The 19676-nt window shown below is 38.3% G+C and overlaps 1 protein-coding gene across 4 annotated transcripts in view; it reads left to right on the top strand.

Annotated features, from left to right (window-relative positions):
- MACROD2 (mono-ADP ribosylhydrolase 2) overlaps positions 1-19676 on the top strand; it is a 2180049-nt gene that overhangs the window by 712808 nt on the left and 1447565 nt on the right. The gene's annotated exons all lie outside the window — the stretch shown is intronic.

Raw genomic sequence — 19676 nt, 5'->3', positions numbered from 1 at the left:
CTAATTGTGAATTTCTTTGGAACTTTGGTGATGTTTTCCATGTTCCCAGTTAGTTCTGAGGACCAGAATTAGACACATTATATTTATTATTATCTTTGACAAAAGTAGCGCCAAAAAAAGCCTTCCTAAGATGCCATATGCATCACGGCTATAGGAAAATAGGCATACCACTTGTCACTTCTCTCAAACAGGTGCTCCCAAAGACAAGTCCTGCATGTCCTAGAGGACTTGTGTGTGTGTGTGTGTGTGTGTGTGTGTGTGTGTTTATTTTTATGTGCTGTTTTTGAACCAATGTAACATGATAGAATGTGTATTAGGATATAATTGGTTCCAGGTCAGTTAAGTAAGAAATGCATTTAATTCTTTCTCACCCCTTGAAGAATATTTCTACTTCTCCATTAAATAAATCAGATTTTAAACAAAAATGGAAAAATCCCTCAAATGTAATTCAAAATACAACACATAATCTCTTGATTTGTAAGAATTAGCTATTATACTTCTTTTTTTGAAAATAACCCTTTAAACATTAAAATCAACAGATGACAGCTTTAGTAATCTGAGGCAATTTCATGAGTTGCAATATTTACTTATTTGGGAGGATGTTAAATGCTTTTAAAAATTCTTTGTACCTGAAGTTAATAATAAATGTGTAGAGTATTTCAGTTGCATGTAATGATTGTGAAGCTGTAGGAAAGGTGGCTTTCCCAAGTCCTGAGTGACTGATTTCATCTTTTCTTCCCTGACTCCTTCTCTCCAAGTTTTCTAATGGTATAACATCTGCACAGATGCAAGGAAGGACCACACTACAAAATGTACTGTCAATGAGCTTTGGAGACTGGGTGTTCTCTCTCTAGCCAAGCCCTTTTTCTTTCTATCATACATAACCCCAGTCTCTTTTTATTTTCTGGTCAATCTTAATTTTTCTAATTTTCAACTCAAAAATACTGAGATTTATCTCCATTTCTCTGTCTTAAAGAGAAATATACACAGAACTATCAGAGCATTAGCTAACTCATATCCTATTATGTGCTAAGTTCTATCTATCTATCTATCTATCTATCTATCTATCTATCTATCTATCTATCCATCCATCCATCCCCTTTTAAGATTCATGACAACCCCATGAATTGGTACTATTATTATCTTCTCTTGATAGATAACAAAACAGAGGCAAGGGAAAGCTAAGGAACTTGTCTAAGATTTCCTGGCTGTAAAGTGGCAGGACCAGGCTTAGCGTCTCCACAGTTTGGCTTTTGAGCCAACCCTCTTAACCACCCTGTTACCCTGCCTTTCAACAGTGTGAGCTTGTAAAACAACAGGAGCAATTTGATGTGCTGCAGAATGCAATTGGGGGATTTGGGTAAGAACGGAGAAAAAGCAAGAGAAATTCTTCATAGGCAGCCAAGAATAAAAGAGCCTAAGAACATCTACACCAATTTCTGTAATTTACACTGTAAGAGAAGTAGGAAAAGCATTTTGTTTTTCTGCTTAAACTTGTTGCACAGTAGAGGAAGATAATTTTAACTAAACTTGTTTGAGGCTTTAAGAAGTAGGCCTCAGAGACTCAAAAATCAAAGTGAAGTAAAATTAGCAATTGTTTTCTAAAAATTCATGTAACTCTTAGCAATGATTTAGGCTTTCCAAACAACATAAATTATATATGCAGATTACTTCTAATTATAATGCCTTTCCTTCTAGATTATTGAACTCTTACACAATAGGATTTTAATTGATTCTCACCAGCCTGCATGCCTAGTGTTTGATTAAAAATATGCCCATTGTCAAGAAAATAAATTCGTTCAGGCATTTATAAGCATTTGCAGAAGACAGGTGAACAAAATTTAAATTAAAAAATATAGTTATCTACATTTGAGTTACTTATTATTTAATCCCTTTTGAAATATGCTTAGAATATCCTTTCAAGGAGATAATCTATAGATCTTTAGTTGAATCTAACCCTTTTAAACACTTTTTCCCTGATGTATAGATTTTTGTTTTTTTTGGTTTTTTTTTTTTTTTTTTTTTTTTTTTTTTTTTTTTTTTTTTTTTTTTTTTTTTTTTACATTTTGCCACTTAACAAGAATGTAATTCACTTACAGAATTATTTTTGTTTGTCTGTAACAGCTGTGATTTGTCCACCTTACTAAGCAGTTTGGAATTATCAGTACATTTCTATTTGTCTTATTTTTTAAATTTTTACTATTTTTTAAAAGAATATATGGGATCGTTAAATGAAATTTACAAGAGTTCATTGCTTTGGTCCGAGTTCCAGCACTAGGCCCAACAGACCAGACAAAACCAGAATGGAATCGCTGTGCCACATAATCAAACTGAACTTTGAAACAAGCCAGTTTTTCAAAAGACAGGAGATTTACAGCAACCAATCAGAAGGGGCCCAGTTTACCTGAGCTGGCATGATAAGGAAGTCCTCTCTGTTTTAATTCTATGAGGAAAGTAACTTTGAAACAACCAATTCTCTTTCGTTCACTGTTTCTGCTTTTTCTTATCCCTTTTCTGCTTATAAAGCCATACTCCTGCTCAGTTCATTAAAACCCTCATTCTCTTTTCTGGAATGAGATGTTGCCCGACTTTAGAACTCAATAAAAGCCTATTAGATCTTTAAATTTAAGAAAAACAGGGCCAGGTGCGGTGATTCACGCCTGTAATCCCAGCACTTTGGGAGGCCGAGGTGGGCGGATCACGAGGTCGGGAGATCCAGACTATCCTGGCTAACACGGTGAAACCCCGTTTCTACTAAAAATACAAACAAAAAAATTAGCCGGGCGTGATGGCAGGCGCCCGTAGTCTCAGCTACTCAGGAGGCTGAGGCAGGAGAATGGCGTGAACCTGGGAGCGGAGGTTGCAGTGAGCCGAGATCGCGCCACTGCACTCCAGCCTGGGGGACAGAGCGAGACACCATCTCAAAAAAAAAAAAAAAAAAAAAAAAAAAATATATATATATATATATATCTTTAAATTTGTTGTAATTTTGTCTTTTGACAGCATCTTTTTGAAGTTGCATGCCATTGACAATCTTTGCTGTGTTGTTGTAACTTCAGCAGATATGCTACTGCAATGAGCATGCCAGTTGGAGTCTTAGACAATGGCCATCTGAATAAGCAAAAATTTCAGTTGTTTTAAAAAATAAGTGTGGTATTCATTTTGTATTTTATTAGAATAATATTTGAATTTTCAAACTAGCTATTCCCTGAGATTCAGAGGTCTTTTTGCCTGCTTTATTTTTGTTTTTATTTTTTATTTTTTTAAGGTGAAGTAATTTGGCTATAAGGAATATTGATTATATTAGTCTAAGGAGACTTAGGAGAGAAAGTAAGCTTACTGTAGTGTAAATGATGATGCTTCTCTTTCCATTGAGGGTGGACATTCTAAATATGACTGCATAAGGAATAATTCTGGCAAAAATCCGTTCTTCATTTTCTTTTAAGATATTTAGAATTTAATTTAAATATTATATGTCAAGGTTAAAAGTTAGAAACACATAATGAAATAGGAACTTACAATATGAAAACCTGTTTTCTTTATGGAACTCTTTGGTTATATGATTGGATAGGTAAAAACAAATTTGAAAAATATGGTAGATACGGGAAATTGTCAATATATTTGTAATTCATGTAGCAAACATAATATTTAAGAAGTATGTTATTCTATTTTCTTAAGTACATAATGATAAGGGTTCTTTTCTCCACCGAGCCCCTTTCCTACATTTGTGGTTTTTATTTTTGCTGTTTTTATATTATTATTGATAGTATCTCAATACCAACCTGCTATTGTTAATTTGTGATATTCCTTATTTAGTCTGGAAAGTGGAAGGTAGTAGGTAGTTAAAAGTTTTTGGTGTCTGATACAGAGATGCTTCTTTAAAAGTATAGTAAACAAAATTAAATAATTTGAGATGTTTTTGAAACATGGCTTCTGTAACTCCGAAGAACTTTACGACAAAAAATGATCTCTTTTGATAATATTTTAAAGTAAAATACAAGAAATTCTTCGAATTAAAAAAATTATCTTGATTATCACCATTTATGCATATATTGAAAGTTCTCATTTAAGTGATAGAAATTATTTGAAATAGTGTTAGTTTCCTGTGGCTGCTGTAACAAACTACCACAAATCTGGTGATCCGAAACAACTGAAATTTTTTCTCTCACTGTTCTGGAGGCCAGAAGTCTGAAATCAATGTCACTGTGTGGAAGTCCAGAAGTGGGGCTAGCTCTGCTGTATTCCTGGAGAGGCCCTGGAGAGGAACCTTTCTCTTTCTTCTTCCCGCTCCTAGTGGCCACTCACCTTCCTTGGCCTGTGGCTGCATCACTCCAGTCTCTCTGCCTCTGTGGTCATGTTGCCCTCCCCTTATTTGTCTGGGTTGAATTTCCCCATGTGTCTTTTTTAAAAACATTTTTGATTCATTTTAAGCCCATCTGGATAATCTAGGATAATTTCCCCATCTCAGAATTCTTAATCTCATTTGCTAAGACCCTTTTTCCATAGACGGTAACATTTACAGGTTGCAGGGGTATCTTTGAGGGCCATCATTCAGCTTACTCTGGTAATCTTTATTCACATTTAATCTTCTTCAGAGGAAATTGAAGCCAATGAGAAAAACAATTTCACTAAACTACTCTGATTTGGTGATAAGTATAAAATCCCTCTCTCTCCGACTAGTGTTGCATGTAAAGTTACCTGCTATATATTGCCACCTGGATGGGCTGCCTTCACATAAACTAAATTCAAATAAACTTAAAAAACCAAATTCATCATCTTTTTTACTGAGGTAGCAACTCCTCTTGGCTCCAAATTCTCCTTGTAGAGTCACCATCATCCCAGTTATCAAGGCTTCCCTTGGCAGCCATCTCTGACTCTCGCTTCCTTCTCTCCCACATCCTGTCCTCAAACAACCTCCCTCTTGAGTTTTCACATACTTAAAACATCACCAGACACATAAGCCCATTGAAACCACCTCAGGCCCTTTTAATTTAAGGACTGGGGTATTATTGTAGCCTCCTAACCGGCCTCCTCGTGTTAGTATTCCCCTATGGTATTCTCTCTTATAGCCACCAGGTTAATAGTCCTAAAACACTACCTTGGCCATCTAATTTTCCTGCATAGACACATTGTTTGACTCCTTATTTCATCTGAGGTTAAATATAAACTCAGCCTGGCCTTGATTTATTTTGTAGCCTTATTTCTGATGCCGTCCTCACCTGACCCTTTGGGTCCACGTACATTGCTCTGTTTACAGCCCCCTGGGTGTGCCATTTCCCACAACCCCCCACACCCCCACTTCTGACATGCCTTTTCCCACTTTGCCTTTCAAAAGTCTACTCACCTTTCAAGATCCATCTGAGATGTGGCCTGAAGTAGGACATTTCCCTCTCGCATTTCTGAGTAACGTCTGCCACGTTACCAGCTTGAGTTACTCTTGTCCATGAGCTTGTCATCCCTTTGGAGGATGGACACTGAATGAGCAAAGATGATGCCTTGTCCGTTGTTAAATTTCTTCACAGTGTTTTGCCAGAGTAAGAATTTAATAAGTATTTCTCAAGTGAATTTTGTAAAGGCTACCACTGGAAGTAATTTGCTGTTGTCACATTGATTTGTATATTCCTCCTCCTTTCCATGTGCTTCTCTGATCACATATTGTTCATAAACCTTGTGACTATTTTTCATGCCTAACATTTGGTCACAATTTTGGCTCTTTCCTTCTTACGCCCCCTGCCCAACTGGAGTTTATTTTCCTATATGGTCCTGTCAGCAGAACTGTTCAGAGAATTTGGGCAAATCAGGACTTCTGAGAGAGTTTTACATGAATTGCCTGGAAGTCTGTAAATGTTGTGGGACATAGGATGATAGGAAAGACCTCTGGTTTTCAATACTGAAGGCTTTTTAAGATATCCAAAATAGGCATAGCATGTTTGAAAGTAAAAGCCCCGGACCTGCTCTCTCTCTTTCGTCTGAAATTATGTGTTTGCCAGAGTGTAATAGCTCTAGACAGGAAGTTATGCCCTCAGGGCATAATTCTTACAAGGAAAAGAATAAAAAGTTTAGACTCAGGTCACACCCTGAATCTCAATCCCTTCATGTCTGGGTGATCTGCAGGGAGAACTTTTGTTCTAGTCTTCCTTGCCAGGGAGAACTCTGGGGTTAGCATTTTAGCCCACAGTTCCCTGATGACTATTTGTTGAGTGCAGAGTGTAATGAGGATATGGAGGTGAAGGTGGTGTGTGGGCTGTGTCTTCAAGGAGTGGTGTCCCTATAGTTCTCAGAAAGAAACTCCAGGAAAATCCTAAAGAGGGTGTTTAAAATTGCAGATATCATAGTTGTACAATCAGTGTTGAGTTATTTCCGTTTTCCTCATGATCAGAGGCCCCTGGATAGGTACTCCAGCATTGTCCTAGTATTACTATCCTGTGGCAGTTGTTGTTATTTCAATTATTGCTTGACTTTTCCCAGTGCTTTCACTCAATTTGTCATGGTTTGGGTCAGAGGTTCCTTCATTATACCCACTCGCAAAGGTGACAGAGCTAGATTTTTACCTAGAAAAGTCACTAAAATGCTCCATTTTCCAACTTTCTGAAAAGCAGCAATACTGATCACACTCATAAGGAAATAAAGCTCATTGATATTGAATTTTCTCTACCCAAAAAGAATATCCCATCACAATAGTGTTCATAAATGAGAGGCCCTTCTTTGCAATACAAAGGTTAAAAAATGCAACAGAAAATTGTATATTGTGCTGGCAATTAATTTTTATTTATTGATAGATTATAACGGTTACTTTCTGCCTGATGTATTTGTCATTTACAAAGACACAATACATTATTTCCGTCTTTCAGTCAATTCTTTATTTTAATCAATACTGTATTCATGTATGTAACTCTCTTATATCGTACTCGAGTTATGTTGAAGTTTTGAACAACTATTAGACAAATAATGAATGTTACATGTTGGGTACAAGCATCCTTTGAAAAATCAAGAAGATGAAAGCAAAGCCAAGAGTATACGATTCATTCCAATGTAATACTGGGATAAAAATGTGAGGATGAGATGTCAAATGGTAATAAATGCTGAATTTTCCCAATTATATGAGACAAATTTGACAGAATACAAAATTTTAAGAACATGTTTATAAACTAAATTAGTCTAATGTTCAATACGAAAAGTGGAATTTGATTTATGTTTTGCTTTACAGCATTAATTAATTTTTAAATACCACACAATTTATTTTCAAGGTTTATTTATCTTCATGTTTACTTGATGTAATTCTATTGCTTATTATATTGCACAGAGCTTGTCATCTATAAGAATAAGAATTCTATGAAAATGGATCATTTTAATGTGATAATGAGTGGAATAGGAGTTTAGCTTCATTTCATTTTTCATGATAGAATTTGTTTCAGAAGTTCCTATCCCCCATATCAATGTCACTCCCAAATATTTCTGGCCTAATAGGAACTTCTGAAACAAGTTCTATCATGAAAAATGAAATGAAGTTAAATTCCTATTCCACTCTCTGACCCCCACCCTCAGTCCTTCTCTGTCTTCCTCCTGGCCTCTTGCCTCCCTGCCCTTCTCCCTTCTTCCCTCTCTTCTTTCTTTTACTGGAGGACAGCATTTAAGCTTACACTCCTGATTGAGGACCGTCCCTTTCTTAGGGACTCCAGAAGAAACACCTGCAATATTGAGACATGAAAGACAAGTGTGATCCTGGAAAGCTAAATGGGCGCCTCTAGAAGGTGAAATGTTGCACAGGGATTTTGCTTTGATTCATCACCAGGTTGACTAGCTGCCCACACTTCCTACCATCCGTGTGATCTGCACCTGTGCTCAAAAGCCTTCTTTATATTCTGTGAGAATAAAAGAGGATGGCCACAAAATACTCTAATATCTTCTCAGTGTACTGTGCTTCGTATCTATAACAACATTTTGAGCACCTACTAATGTAAGGGACTGTGCCCTTGTGTCCAAGATAGAAAAAATAAAATAGCTCCTGCTGTATTTGGGGAAGAAGGTCAAAATCAGGGTAAGGGAACCCAGAGGAAGCAAAAACTGATACTGATGGAGTCTGAATTGTGGAAAGGTAAAACACATATGAAGACTGGAATTCAAATAAGAAAGTCTCCCAAAAGCTGAAATGCAGAATAATGATAGTAGATAAAAAGAACAGAATCTCTGACCTGAGAAGGTTTTTCATACTCTACAAACAAGTTGGGATTTGTTAATCGAATACACCTGCTGAAAAATGAGACTGGAGGGAGCTGGTAGGAGAAAGGAATGGCCTGAGAGAATAGGTGGGAGAAGACTAGAGATTCAGAAAGATTCCATCAAACACTTTTGCAGCTGCCTTTCTATACTGGTTTGAAGTTTGCCTTGATTTGCATGTCTCTAAGAGTTGACTCTACTGGTATATGTGTCTCAAGCTTTACGAAGAAGAAAAAATCCACTCTAATGATGGATGTTATTTGCCACTTAAAGATGCTCTTCAGGTACTAGTTGGTGTTCCAGTTAACCATTAAAGATATATAACCCCCGTACAAGTTGGCCATCATACCAGGTAATTGATTTTTTATCATTAAACTGCCTAATTAGTAGTTTTGTTGAGATGAATGCTGGGTAAAATATTAAAGTGAATGCTAAATGAAAAATATATCTCAGGCTTGTAAACTCTCACCTTGCATAGTATCTCTGTGTTCCCTGACACCCTGAAGCCTAATCGTGCCTTCTGTATAGTTTTACATGCGTAGACTCTCTTCTTCATTATGATTTGCCAATTCCCTGTTGCTCATATCGTACTACAGCAATAACCTTTGTCATTTTTGAATTGGTGTCCAGGTGGTTGCTGTCACATTACATCCATTTTTAAATGTTGCTCAAACCCACTGAGGTGACGTGTGGTTTTCCAACAGTGTGATTTTTTTTTTCCCCCAAATTTTGTCTCTTCGGTGGAAGAAAAATTTGCTGTCTTCTTTGACAGCTGGACAAGGAGAGATTGCAATCTCATTTCCCTCTCAGTATTCTCTGGCAACATCATGAATAAGAAACATTTTAGATAGTTGACTTCCAAAAAATGTTTCCTGTCAAGCTTCTGTCAGGATTTTGGAAGTCGGGGAACAACTTTTTTTCCAGTTGTGATTTTCTATAATTTCATTTCTGAAGTTTGAATTATGATTTTTTTCTTTCTGTTTTTTTTTCTGTAATAAAAGGCAAAATGGAAGAAAAAGTAGCTCAATTCCTCTTTGTGTTGATGTAGAGGGTGGTACATCATTAGAAATCTATAATGGGATTTTTTAAACTGGTAGTTTATTGTTATATTTTAAGTTGAATTATCTCTATCATGAGCCACCGTCTAAATAACCTTTCAGTTATCATTTTTATGGTATCAGATGATTTTTAAAAATGTGATTACATTTCATACTTACAAAAGATACTGGGAGATACATTAGACATTTCAGAATTTCTCTCAGTTATGACTATGAGAATGAAAAGAATGCATTTTAAACAGTCCTGGGATTTTTTTTTTTTTTTTTTCCTGCTGCTATCTAGTCTACTTCAAGTTATAATTTTCAGTTGTTCTTGTTGGTAACTCCAATTTAGGCCACTCTAGAGATAGGCCTCGACAGGATTATTTATATAGAGAGCTCAGCTTAGTCATTGAGAGCATGGACTCAGAAGATGGACCAGCCCTAAGCCTGATTCTTCCAGGATTCATGTGACCTTGAACAAATTTCTTACCCTCTCATTTGCTCAGTTTCCTCATCTATATAATGAGGATAATAAAAATCATATTTACTCCATCAGGTTGTTGTAAGAATTAAATGAGTGAGGCTGGGTGAGGTGGCTCACTCCTGTAATCCCAGCACTTTTTGAGGCCGTGGCAGGTGGATCAGGAGGTCAGGAGATCGAGACCATCCTGGCTAACATGGTGAAATCCCATCTTTACTAAAAATACAAAAAATTAGCTGGGGGTGGTGGCACATGCCTGTAGTCCCAGTTACTCGGGAGGCCGAGGCAGGAGAATCACTTGAACCCAAGAGGCGGAGGTTGCAGTGAGCCAAGATCACACCACAGCACTCCAGCCTGGGCAACAGAGCAAGACTCTGTCTCAAAAAAAGAATTAAATGAGTGAATATATGTTAATTTCTAAGGTTAGCAGCACATAGTAGGCATTGTGATGGTAAAAGAATATATACATAACTAACTTATATCCAGCCTCACATTTTGGTACAGGGAAACTGGATATCTTGTTCAACAGTGGTATTCATAGTTTAATCTTGGCAGCAACAGAGTGCCCTGGGGTTCCTGACTGAGGTAGAAGAATTTATAAGTGTAAGCTGTTTCCATTTTAGTATAGTCTAAGGTAACCCTCTCCTTTCTTGTTTTCCTGTTATGAGTAAGCTTAATTTTATTTAATACATAGAGTTTTTATCTTTTAAAGAAGTTAGCACATCATTAAGATCTAGGCACCTTCTTCAACTCTCCCCGTTCACTCATTCCATTTTTAATTTCATGTGCTCCAATCAACTTTGATATGTTCTGAAATGTTTATTATTATTTATCCAACTCTCCTAGAAGGTTCTGGTAGAGTTAATTCCTGTGGCTGGGGAAATTTATTTATTTATTTATTTATTTATTTATTTATTTATTTATTTATTTTTATTATACTTTAAGTTCTAGGGTACATGTGCATAACGTGCAGGTTTGTTACATATGTATACTTGTGCCATGTTGGTGTGCTGCACCCATCAACTCATCAGCACACATCAATTCATCATTTATATCATGTATAACTCCCCAATGCAATCCTTCCGCCCTCCCCCCTCCCCATGATAGGCCCCAGTGTGTGATGTTCCCCTTCCCGAGTCCAAGTGATCTCATTGTTCAGTTCCCACCTATGAGTGAGAACATGCGGTGTTTGGTTTTCTCTTCTTGTGATAGTTGGCTAAGAATGATGGTTTCCAGCTGCATCCATGTCCCTACAAAGGACACAAACTCATCCTTTTTTATGGCTGCATAGTATTCCATGGTGTATATGTGCCACATTTTCTTAATCCAGTCTGTCACAGATGGACATTTGGGTTGATTCCAAGTCTTTGCTATTGTGAATAGTGCTGCAATAAACATACGTGTGCATGTGTCTTTGTAGTAGAATAATTTATAATCCTTTGGGTATATACCCAGAAGTGGGATGGCTGGGTCATATGGTACATCTAGTTCTAGATCCTTGAGGAATTGCCATACTGTTTTCCATAATGGTTGAACTAGTTTACAATCCCACCAACAGTGTAAAAGTGTTCCTATTTCTCCACATCCTCTCCAACACCTGTTGTTTCCTGATTTTTTAATGATTGCCGTTCTAACTGGTGTGAGATGGTATCTCATTGTGGTTTTGATTTGCATTTCTCTGATGGCCAGTGATGATGAGCATTTTTTCATGTGTCTGTTGGCTGTATGAATGTCTTCTTTTGAGAAATGTCTGTTCATATCCTTTGCCCACTTTTTGATGGGGTTGTTTGTTTGTTTTTCTTGTATATTTGTTTGAGTTCTTTGTAGATTCTGGATATTAACCCTTTGTCAGATGAGTAGATTGCAAAAATGTTCTCCCATTCTGTAGGTTGCCTGTTCACTCTGATGGTAGTTTCCTTTGCTGTGCAGAAGCTCTTTAGTTTAATTAGATCCCATTTGTCAATTTTGGCTTTTGCTGCCATTGCTTTTGGTGTTTTAGACATGAAGTCCGTGCCCATGCCTATGTCCTGAATGGTACTACCTAGATTTTCTTCTAGGGTTTTTATGGTATTAGGTCTAACATTTAAGTCTCTAATCCATCTTGAATTAATCTTCGTATAAGGAGTAAGGAAAGGATCCAGTTTCAGCTTTCTACTTATGGCTAGCCAATTTTCCCAGCACCATTTATTAAATAGGGAATCCTTTCCCCATTTCTTGTTTCTCTCAGGTTTGTCAAAGATCAGATGGCTGTAGATGTGTGGTATTATTTCTGAGGACTCTGTTCTGTTCCATTGGTCTATAGCTCTGTTTTGGTACCAGTACCATGCTGTTTTGGTTACTGTAGCCTTGTAGTATAGTTTGAAGTCAGGTAGCGTGACGCCTCCAGCTTTGTCCTTTTGACTTAGGATTGTCTTGGCAATGCGGGCTCTTTTTTGGTTCCATATGAACTTTAAAGCCGTTTTATCCAATTCTGTGAAGAAACTCATTGGTAGCTTGATGGGGATGGCATTGAATCTATAAATAACCTTGGGCAGTATGGCCATTTTCATGATATTGATTCTTCCTATCCATGAGCATGGTATGTTCTTCCATTTGTTTGTGTCCTCTTTTATTTCACTGAGCAGTGGTTTGTAGTTCTCCTTGAAGAGGTCCTTTCCGTCCCTTGTAAGTTGGATTCCTAGGTATTTTATTCTCTTTGAAGCAATTGTGAATGGAAGTTCATTCCTGACTTGGCTCTCTGCTTGTCTGTTACTGGTGTATAAGAATGCTTGTGATTTCTGCACATTAATTTTGTATCCTGAGACTTTGCTGAAGTTGCTTATCAGCTTAAGGAGATTTTGGGCTGAGACGATGGGGTTTTCTAAATATACAATCATGTCATCTGCAAACAGGGACAATTTAACTTCTTCTTTTCCTAACTGAATACCCTTTATTTCTTTCTCTTGCCTGATTGCCCTAGCCAGAACTTCCAAGACTATGTTGAATAGGAGTGGTGAGAGAGGGCATCCCTGTCTTGTGCCAGTTTTCAAAGGGAATTTTTCCAGTTTTTGCCCATTCAGTATGACATTAGCTGTGGGTATGTCATAAATAGCTCTTATTATTTTGAGGTATGTTCCATCAATACCGAATTTATTGAGAGTTTTTAGCATGAAGGGCTGTTGAATTTTGTCAAAAGCCTTTTCTGCATCTATTGAGATAATCATGTGGTTCTTGTCTTTGGTTCTGTTTATATGCTGGATTACATTTATTGATTTGCGAATGTTGAACCAGCCTTGCATCCCAGAGATGAAGCCCACTTGATCATGGTGGATAAGCTTTTTGATGTGCTGCTGAATCCGGTTTGCCAGTATTTTATTGAGGATTTTTGCATCGATGTTCATCAGGGATATTGGTCTAAAATTCTCTTTTTTTGTTGTGTCTCTGCCAGGCTTTGGTATCAGGATGATGTTGGCCTCATAAAATGAGTTAGGGAGGCTTCCCTCTTTTTCTATTGATTGGAATAGTTTCAGAAGGAATGGTACCAGCTCCTCCTTGTACATCTGGTAGAATTCAGCTGTGAATCCATCTGGTCCTGGACTTTTTTTGGTGGGTAGGCTATTAATTGTTGCCTCAATTTCAGAGCCTGCTATTGGTCTATTCAGGGATTCAACTTCTTCCTGGTTTAGTCTTGGGAGAGTGTAAGTGTCCAGGAAATTATCCATTTCTTGTAGATTTTCTAGTTGATTTGCGTAGAGGTGTTTATGGTATTCTCTGATGGTAGTTTGTATTTCTGTGGGGTCGGTGTAGATATCCCCTTTATCATTTTTTATTGCGTCTATTTGATTCCTCTCTCTTTTGTTCTTTATTAGTCTTGCTAGCAGTCTGTCAATTTTGTTGATCTTTTCAAAAAACCAACTCCTGGATTCATTGATTTTTTGGAGGGTTTTTTGTGTCTCTATCTCCTTCAGTTCTGCTCTGATCTTAGTTATTTCTTGCCTTCTGCTAGCTTTTGAATGTGTTTGCTCTTGCCTCTCTAGTTCTTTTAATTGTGATGTTAGAGTGTCAATTTTAGATCTTTCCTGCTTTCTCTTGTGGGCATTTAGTGCTGTACATTTCCCTCTACACACTGCTTTAAATGTGTCCCAGAGATTCTGGTATGTTGTATCTTTGTTCTCATTGGTTTCAAAGAACATCTTTATTTCTGCTGTCATTTCGTTATGTACCCAGTAGTCATTCAGGAGCAGGTTGTTCAGTTTCCATGTAGTTGAGCGGTTTTGATTGAGTTTCTTAGTCCTGAGTTCTAGTTTGATTGCACTGTGGTCTGAGAGACAGTTTGTTATAATTTCTGTTCTTTTACATTTTCTGAGGAGTGCTTTACTTCCAATTATGTGGTCAATTTTCGAATAAGTGCGATGTGGTGCTGAGAAGAATGTATATTCTGTTGATTTGGGGTGGAGAGTTCTATAGATGTCTATTAGGTCCGTTTGGTGCAGAGATGAGTTCAATTCCTGGGTATCATTTTTAACTTTCTGTCTCATTGATCTGTCTAATATTGACAGTGGAGTGTTGAAGTCTCCCATTATTATTGTATGGGAGTCTATGTCTCTTTGTAAGTCTCTAAGGACTTGCTTGATGAATCTGGGTGCTCCTGTATTGGGTGCATATATATTTAGGTTAGTTAGCTCTTCCTGTTGAATTGATCCCTTTACCGTTATGTAATGGCCTTCTTTGTCTCTTTTGATCTTTGATGGTTTAAAGTCTGTTTGATCAGAGACTAGGATTGCAACCCCTGCTTTTTTTTTGTTCTCCGTTTGCTTGGTAGATCTTCCTCCATCCCTTTATTTTGAGCCTATGTATGTCTCTGCATGTGAGATGGGTCTCCTGAATACAGCAGACTGATGGGTCTTGACTCTTTATCCAGTTTGCCAGTCTGTGTCTTTTAATTGGAGCATTTAGTCCATTAACATTTAAGGTTAATATTGTTATGTGTGAACTTGATCCTGCCATTATGATATTAACTGGTTATTTTGCTCGTTAGTTGATGCAGTTTCTTCCTAGCCTCGATGGTCTTTACATTTTGGCATGTTTTTGCAATGGCTGGTACCGGTTGTTCCTTTCCATGTTTAGGGCTTCCTTCTGGGTCTCTTGTAAGGCAGGCCTGGTGGTGACAAAATCTCTAAGCATTTGCTTATCTGTAAAGGATTTTATTTCTCCTTTACTTATGAAACTTAGTTTGGCTGGATATGAAATTCTGGGTTTAAAATTATTTTCTTTAAGAACGTTGAATATTGGCCCCCACTCTCTTCTGGCTTGTACAGTTTCTGCCGAGAAATCTGCTGTTATTCTGATGGGCTTCCCTTTGTGGGTAACCCAACCTTTCTCTCTGGCTGCCCTTAAGATTTTTTCCTTCATTTCAACTTTGGTGAATCTGGCAATTATGTGTCTTGGAGTTGCTCTTCTGGAGGAGTATCTTTGTGGCATTCTCTGTATTTCCTGAATTTGAATGTTGGCCTGCCCTACTAGGTTGGGGAAGTTCTCCTGGATGATATCCTGAAGAGTGTTTTCCAACTTGGTTCCATTTTCCCCCTCACTTTCAGGCACCCCAATCAGACGTAGATTTGGTCTTTTTACATAATCCCATACTTCTTGCAGGCTTTGTTCATTTCTTTTTCTTCTTTTTTCTTTTGGTTTCTCTTCTCGCTTCATTTCATTCATTTGATCCTCAATCGCTGATACTGTTTCTTCCAGTTGATCGAGTGAGTTACTGAAGCTTGTGCATTTGTCACGTATTTCTCGTGTCATGGTTTTCATCTCTGTCATTTCGTTTATGACCTTCTCTGCATTAATTACTCTAGCTGTCAATTCTTCCACTCTTTTTTCAAGATTTTTAGTTTCTTTGCGCTGGGTACATAATTCCTCCTTTAGCTCTGAGAAGTTTGATGGACTGAAGCCTTCTTCTCTCATCTCATCAAAGTCATTCTCTGAACAGCTTTGATCTGTTGCTGCCAATGGGCTGCGCTCCTTTGCAGGGGGAGATGCGCTCTTATTTTTTGAATTTCCAGCTTTTCTGCCCTGCTTTTTCCCCATCTTTGTGGTTTTATCTGTCTCTGGTCTTTGATGATGGTGACGTACTGATGGGGTTTTGGTATAGGTGTCCTTCCTGTTTGATAGTTTTCCTTCTGACAGTCAGGACCCTCAGCTATAGGTCTGTTGGAGATTGCTTGAGGTCCCCTCCAGACCCTGTTTGCCTGGGTATCAGCAGCAGAGGTTGCGGAAGATAGAATATTGCTGAACAGTGAGTGTACCTGTCTGATTCTTACTTTGGAAGCTTCCTCTCAGGGGTGTACTCCACCCTGTGAGGTGTGGGGTGTCAGACTGCCCCTAGTGGGGGATGTCTCCCAGTTAGGCTACTCAGGGGTCAGGGACCCACTTGAGCAGGCAGTCTGTCCATTCTCAGATCTCAACCACTGTGTTGGGAGATCCACTGCTGTCTTCAAAGCTGTCAGACAGAGTCGTTCGGGTCTGCACAGGCCTCTGCTGCTTCCCCTGTTGTTTTTTAGCTGTGCCCTGTCCCCAGAGGTGGAGTCTACAGAGACAGGCAGGTTTCCTTGAGCTGCTGTGAGCTCCACCCAGTTCGAGCTTCCCAGCAGCTTTGTTTACCTACTTACGCCTCAGCAATGGCGGGCGCCCCTCCCCCAGCCTCGCTGCTGACTTGCGGTTAGATCGCCGCAGACTGCTGTGTTAGCAATGAGGGAGGCTCTGTGGCCGTGGGACCCTCCTGGCCAGGTGTGGGATATACTCTCCTGGTGTGCCCGTTTGCTTAAAGCGCAGTATTGGGGTGGGAGTTACCCGATTTTCCAGGTGTTGTGTGTCTCAGTTCCCCTGGCTAGGAAAAGGGATTCCCTTCCCCCTTGCACTTCCCAGGTGAGGCGATGCCTCGCCCTGCTTCAGCTCTCGCTGGTCAGGCTGCAGCAGCTGAGCAGCACCGATTGTCCGGCACTCCCTAGTGAGATGACCCCAGTACCTCAGTTGAAAATGCAGAAATCACTGGTCTTCTGTGTCGCTCGCGCTGGGAGTTGGAGACTGGAGCTGTTCCTATTCGGCCATCTTGCTCCTCCCCGGGAAATTATTTTAATTAATAATCACCCCATAATCTCCATCAGCCCTCCAATCCATTCTGTCTGTGGCCAGACAGGACTGTGGTTTAGTTCAATTGCCATCAGGATACACATACACATACACAATTCAGTGAGAATTTTGCCACCATTTTTCCTCCTTCAGAAGCTGATTACAGAATAGCCATGATTCAATAAAAGTCTACAGGCTTCTCTAATTATCTTGTTAGCCCTTTAGCTAACAGCAACTCTATACCATCAAAAGTAGGATTTACTGAGGTATCACTCAAATTCCCCCTTTATTTAAGTTCTTAAGTTTCAGGACCACTTAAGTATTAGGAATGACAAATCAACACTCACAAAGTATTGCACAAGGATAGCTCGAGTAAGTCTAATGGGGAACACATTTTTTTTTTTTTTTTACGAGCTCAGGGTAGGGGATATTTTTTGTTGCTCTCTCAAGCAAGTGAACTGCCATACCAGTTGAATTATAAATCATTCTCAACTCCTCCTCCCTTTCTTTTTATTCCACCTCTATAGTAGGGGTTTAAAATGTTTGTTGTTGTTATTTACTTTTTTGGTACTTAGGGATTACCTGTGGACCCCTTTCCAGAATATTTTACAGGCATATAATAAAGTGCAAAAACTTACTTAGGAAATCAGTTTTATGGAAATATACAGATCATGATTTTGAAAAATGTGAAGACTAATTAATGTGCTTTTATATTAACACATTAAATAACAACAACTGACAAACAGGTAAAAAAATCACTGCAGTTCCCAAGTACTGATGGGTATAAGTGAAATATTGAAATTTCTGTAGCAACTGGAATCTAATAGGAAAATATCTGTGATTTCTACTGTTGACATAGTCACAAGTTTTCCTGAAACCACTTTGCTTTGTTTCCTCATTCACAAGTGAAGGAAACGGGAAGATTCACTCAGAGATTAGTGAAAAGGATATATTTTTTTCTAAGTTCATGAACCCTAAGTCTCTGAGGATGCAGACCTATATAAATCTAGTTTTCTATCCCTGAGGAGCTTTATAGTCTACTGGGAGAGACAGGTGGCAAGGTCAAAGAGTGTGAGAAATGGGGCCACTGTCACCCCGTAATCTCCACCAGCCCTCCAATCTACCCCAAATTATCTAATACAGGCACACCTCAGAGATAGTGTGGGTTTGGTTCCAGACCACTGAAATTAAGTAAACAGCAATAAAGTAAGTTATGCATTTTTTTGGGTTTCCCAGTGCATATGGAAGTTATGTTTATATTCTACTATATTCTATTAGGTGTATAATAGCATCATGTCTAAAAATACAATGTAAATACCTTAATTTAAAAATATTGCTAAAAAACGCTAGCAATCATCCGAGCCTTCAACAAGTTGTAATCTTTGCAGGTGGAGGCTCTTGCCTCAGTGTTGACAGCTGCTGACTGATCAGGGTGGTGGTTGCTGAATGCTGGGAAGGATGCGGCAATTCCTTAAAATAAGAAAACAATGAAGTTGGATACATGGATTGACTCTTCCTTTTATGAAAGATTTATCTGTAGCATGCAATGCTGTTTCATAGCATTTTACTCACAGTAGAACTTCTTTCAAAATTTGAGTTGGTTCTCTCAAACCTTGCCACTGCTTTATCAACTAAGTTTATGTAATATTCTAAATCATTTCTTGTCATTTCAACATTGTTCATAGCATCTTCATCAGGTGTAGTTTGCATCTCAAGCAACTATTTTCTTTACTCATCCATAAGAAGCAACTCTTCATTGGCTCAAGTTTTATCACAAGATTGCAGTGATTCAGTCACGTATTTAGGTTCCACATAGTCAGGCTCCAGTTATCGTGCTGTTTCCACCACATCTGCAGACTTCCTCTACTGAAGTGTTGAAGCTGTCAAAGTCATCTGTAAGGGCTGAAATCAACTTCTTCCAAACTCCTGTTCCTGTTGATGTTTGGATCTCCTTCCATGAATCACAAATGTTCCTAATGGTATCTAGAATGGTAAATCCTTTCCGGAAAGTTTTCAGTGTCCTTTGCCCAGATCCATTGGAGTAATCATTATGTATGGCAGCTATGGGCTTAAAAAATGTATTTTTTAAATAATAAGACTTGAAAGTCAAAAATTGCTCCTTGATTGGTGGGCTACAGAATGGATGTTATGTTAGCATGCAAGAAAACAATGTTAACCTCTTTGTACATCTTCATCAGAGCTCTTGGGTGACTGAGTGCATTGTAAATGAGCAGTTAATGTCTTGAAAAAAATCTTTTTTTTCTGAGCAGTAGTTCTCAACAGTGGGCTTAAAATATTCATTAAACCATGCTGTAAGCAAATGTGCTGTCATCCAGACTTTTTTGCTCCATTTATAAAGCACAGGTAGAGTAGATTTAACATAGTTCTTAAGGAACCAAGGAGTTTTGGAATGGTCAATTGGCACTGGCTTCAATCTAAAATCACCAGCTGCATTACCCTGTAACAAGAGAGTCAGCCTGTTCACTGAAGCCTTGAAGCCAGGCATTGACTTCTTCCCTCTACCTATGAAAGTCCTAGATGGTATCTTCTTCCAATAGAAGGCTGTTTTGTCTACATTGAAAGTCTGTTACTTAGCGTAGACACCTTCATTAATTGTTTTAGCTACGTCTTCTGGATAACTTGCTGCATCAGTACTTGCTGCTTCACTTTTTACTTTTGTGTTATGGAGACAGCTTCTTTCCTTAATCCTCATGAACCAACCTCTGCTAGCTTCCAACTTTTCTCTTCCAGCTTTGTCACCATTCTCAGACTTCATAAAATAGAAGAGAGTTAGGGTCTTGCTCTGGATTAGGCTTTAGCTTAAATGAATG

The sequence above is a fragment of the Rhinopithecus roxellana genome, chromosome 13 (genome assembly GCF_007565055.1).
Source record: "Rhinopithecus roxellana isolate Shanxi Qingling chromosome 13, ASM756505v1, whole genome shotgun sequence".
In the NCBI taxonomy this organism is placed as follows: domain Eukaryota; kingdom Metazoa; phylum Chordata; class Mammalia; order Primates; family Cercopithecidae; genus Rhinopithecus; species Rhinopithecus roxellana.
The sequence above is the reverse complement of the archived record's forward strand: the minus strand, read 5'-3'. Positions and strand labels throughout refer to the sequence as shown.